General features: G+C 39.9%; 1 pseudogene; it reads left to right on the top strand.

Moving 5' to 3' along the window:
* The first annotated feature begins 3,038 nt into the window (after positions 1-3,038).
* On the top strand, positions 3,039-3,139 carry LOC123781480 (U6 spliceosomal RNA; annotated as a pseudogene).
* The last annotated feature ends 1,560 nt before the right edge of the window (positions 3,140-4,699 follow it).

The following is a 4,699-nucleotide window of genomic DNA, read 5'->3' on the forward strand; positions in this document are numbered from 1 at the left end:
AGCTGCCCAGAGAAGTCAAGATACAAGTATCTCTTGGGAATAAGGTTGTGAAGTGTAAATAAGACACTCGAATATGGAGCACAAAAGTACTATAAAGGAAAGTATCTGTGACCAACAGAGTTTATCCCAGGAAAGGAAGGGGAAAAAAAGTAAATTTCAAAAGTACATAATATACAAAAGTACACACAATGCAAAATAAGAAAATGGTTATCAAGCAAATCACACAATTCCCAGAGATGATCCTGCTTAAACCTTACAATGAGTATCTTGTTGATTTTTTTTTCAACCAAATTAGGGACGTACAGGCGTAATATCACAGGAACATCTTTTTACTGAATTACATATACTCAGCATATATCTGGTCACTATTATTTCACAATACCAATCACTTCTTCTATGACAATGATTTTTAAAATCGGGTCTTATAGGGGGAAAAAAAACAGAGTCTTCAACAAGTTAGTGAAATCTGTATGAACACACGGGTAAAGCTTTGCTCTTCCTAGGAAGCCCTCGTGCGCACCCCACCCAATACCACTCATGACGTGGCCCCGGCCAGCGCCTTTCTCAGCCTCCTCTTAGCCCAGGGAGGCGGGCGCGGTGGGCGGAGCTCTGCAGGCGGTGACGGCTCTCTCAGCTCCTCCGCAGCCCCGCCGCAGCCGCTCACGTGGCGAGTCTTGCAGCCTCGCTCCCTGGCGTTTAGGGGCTTCTCCGTAGTTAGTTCTGACCGTTGGCGCGTCGCTCCGCTTTGCCTCCCGCGTCCAGGGGCGTCCTTCCGCCTCGCGCTTCCCCAACGGCCCTGGCGGCGCGGGTCTGGGCGCGTCCTCCAGCCTCAGTAGGTGGGGTCTGAGGACGTTCGTCCCCTGCCGCCAGGTCAGGGGCCAACGTGAAAGGAGTCTGGGTTTACTCCAGTTGGGAAAGGAATATTCTATGTTGGACAGTTCCCGAGGGTCGTGGATATGTCTCCTTAATCAGACTGAGTTTTTTATCTTTGCAAACATGGACCCTGATCAGTGTCCTGTGGGCTCTTTTTGGGAAGTTAAAAGAAAAATGTTATTTTCCCTAAATGATGTAATTGGTTTATTAATAATCAAATACCCTTCTTTTTCATTAAATGCAGCTTTCTGGGGGCTCCTGGGTGGCTCACTTGGTTAAGTCTGCGCCTTTGGCTCAGGTCGTGATCTCAGGGTCCTGGGATTGAGCACCGCCCCCCCCCAGCTCAGCAGGGAGTCCGCTTGTTCCTTGCCCTCTGCCCAGCTCTCTCTCTCTCTCAAATAGATAAAATCTTTAAAATAAATAAATATTTTTTTCAAATGACCTTCTTTCATGAAGACAGAAGCGTTTTTTAAAAAATTTAAATTCAATTAACCAACGTACAGTAAGTACATCATTAGTTTCAGATGTAGTGTTCAATAATTTATCAGTTGTGTATAACATAAATAAATGCACCTTTCTGGATAAAAATCCTTGAACTTGTAAATGCGAAAGCTAAATGTGACATAAGAAATGGTCAACCCAGCTATATTTGTTTTGTAGTATGCTTTGTAACTTGATTGATATTTTATTGCCCTCATGCTCTGTGCTGAACAAGACTGTTATTTTTTAAATACTTGAGTTACATCTGTTTATCTTTTAAATGTAAATATATTTAAATGTTTCTTTTAAAAATGTTAAGTACATGTTCAATTTGACCAAAATACAACAGTGAAGATTGGATACTGAAAGCTAGCTCCCTCTTATCACATCTTCCAAATGAAACCAATATTAACTGATGCTTAACTCTAGACTTTATGCTAAAGCTAACAATGTATTTTTCAAAAAACGTGGTTACTACTTATTTACAACTTGTTTTTACACTTAAAGTTGTCTCCTGATCCAGTTATCTGGTCAGGCTTTGTAGAACTAAATCATTCTTTTCTGCACTGTAGGGGCATAACATGTTGATTTAATCAATCTCTTTGTGATTGATGTTCAGCTTGTCTCCAATTTTCAGTATTATAAATAATACATAGCAAACGTCATCGTCCATACATCTTTTGCATATATATATATATGATTGTTTCTTTGGCACAAATGCCTAAATGGTAGATTTGTGCAGTTAAAATGTGTACATGTTAAATATTTGATAAACGCAAACAAACAGTGTTCAGAAGAAAGGCTATACCAACTTATGCTTTTTCCTCACATCTATTTTAACACCAGATACCATGCATTTTTGAAAATTGATTACTAATGATGCTTAAGAAATTAGAAATGTCTTAATGGAAAGTGGATGAAACACATATTCATTCAACATTTATTGAAAACCTGCGGTGTGACAGACCTCATTCTAGATGCTGGGATAATAAGCAATAAAAATTTACACTCCTGTGCAGTGTATGATCAGGGTTGCTGTGGTCAGTTAAGAAACAATGGAATACTTAAGGAGACCTAATAACAAACGTGGGCAGGTTTGGTGAGTCTAGTCACCTGTGACTAGTGACAGTAGAGAGCCATTGTCACCACGAGAACTGCCATGGAGGCAGGAAGTATTACTACAATCTGGCAGAAAAGATTGTACCAAAGGGAGCTGCGGTCTTACGAAGAGAAACATTATAATGGCCAACTCACAGCTCAGTGTAAGGAGCCATAGTATAAACACCGAGACTTCATTCGCTTTCCACCCTCTCATCTCTTATCCCCTAACGAGCATTTATATCCCCCTACTCTGTGTCATTCTTAGAAGTACATCCAGAGCTCCTTGTTAATTTTCCAGTTATATTTTTTCCTAGCCCTGGAATACCAATCAACTCACCGAGCCATTGGTCATGAATCAGTATGACTCTTCTTTTTTTTAAGATTTTATTTATTTATTTGTCAGAGAGCACAAGCAGGGGGAGCAGCAGGCAGAGAGAGAAGCAGGCTCTCCACTGAGCAAGGAAGCCAATGTGGGACTCGATTCCAGGACTCTGGGATCATGATCTGAGCCAAAGGCAGGTGCCCAAATGACTGAGCCACCCAGGTGTCCCTGAATCAGTATGACTCAAGATGTCTCCTTCCGTGCTTGCTCTGGCAGCAGATACTGAAGCTGGAACAATACACAAGGTCAGCATTGCCCCTGTGCAAGGATGACACACAAATTCATGAAGCATTCCATATGTAAAACAAAAACAACACATGTCTCCTTCCATACAAAGTGGACAACCAAATATACCTCTCAAAACTCTGCCCATAGGGAGAATTTTTCTGTGTCAGAGTCTTTCAGGGTCACCCGTGAATGGGGCTATATGATTTACCACACCTTGCAGACATATTTGTAACCCGAGGAGGGTGCTTTTTCCTCCTCTGGAAATGTCAAATGTTTATAGTGGACTTACCATGGGGCTCTAAGGTGCACGGAGGGTCATGTGTTGAGGCAGTAGGAATATGTACCATGTGAGTGTGAACCACTTGCTTATACAGTTTGTTTGTACCTTCTGGTCTTGCATCTACCATTCCATTTAACAAAGGAATAACCTTACACACATCCAATATTTTGATTCAGTGAAATAGATGATCATGTTCCTGATAAATATTTTGGGTCACGTAGTCAGTTGCTATCCCATGTTTAGGGAGTTTAGTCCCTATGGGGACCCAGTAGCAAATCAGAAGCTGCTTTTCAAATTTATGTGGATAAGTTAATGTGTGTTTTGAGTGAAGAAAAGGATTTTAAAGGTTATGAGAAAGGTCATTAGATTTGAGTCTTTGAAAATCAAAACTACTTAGGGTGCCTGGGTGTCTCATTCAGTTAGGTGTCTGACTCTTGATTTCAGCTCAGGTCATGATCTTAGAGTCATGAGATGGAGCCCTACATCAGGCTCTGTGCTGGGCGTGGAGCCTGCTTAAGATTCTCTCTTTCCCTCTCCCGCTGCCCTTCACCAGCCTCTCTCCCTCTCTAAAAAAATTAAAAAATAAGATAAAATGTTGAAAAAAATAAATAATAAAAATAAAAACTGCTTTCAGAGTTATTGGAGGGAAGCAGCCTTAGTTATTTGGAATTTTGGGATACTCAACTATTATTATTCATAATATAAAGTCATATTAGTAGACTTTGCCAGTACATTTTTCATTATTTCGTTTTGCAAATTTCACATGATAAATTCCATTTAAGCTTGAGCACCAATAGAAAATTGGGCATTTCTAAAAGAAGGATAGGCTTCCTTTAATTAAGGGTTTTGAATTATTCTTTGATTCTCAATTACAGAGATTATATTAATTTCTTGATGAACATATTTCTATTTCATTATAAAAGATGATTTTCAGTACTTATTTGAATCTCTATTCCTTGTAAACTATGGAATCTCCAAGCCTCTGATTGAAAATATTTCACAAAAACATCAGTAAGAAGGAATCAATCTTTTGCTCTCAGTCTTGTGGCCAGAGTTTTATATTTTTGTTTTAACTGCATACATATTTATTTTTATCATGTGTCATTATGAAATGTCAATGCCATTATAGAAATTTTAAATTTGGAATGCCTGGGTGACTCAGTTTGTGTAAGCATCTGCCTTTGGCTCCGGTCATGATCCCAGGGCTCTGGGACTGAGTTCCGCATCAGGCTCCTTGCTCCGCAGGGAACCTACTTCTCCCTCTGCCTGCCACTTCCCCTGCTCATGCTCTCTCTCTTTATCTGACAAACAAATACATAAATAATTTTTAAAGAAATTTTATTTTATTTTATTTT

This window comes from Ursus americanus, chromosome 34 (genome assembly GCF_024610735.1).
Source record: "Ursus americanus isolate L20-20 chromosome 34, mUrsAme1.1.p, whole genome shotgun sequence".
NCBI classification, from domain to species: Eukaryota; Metazoa; Chordata; class Mammalia; order Carnivora; family Ursidae; genus Ursus; species Ursus americanus.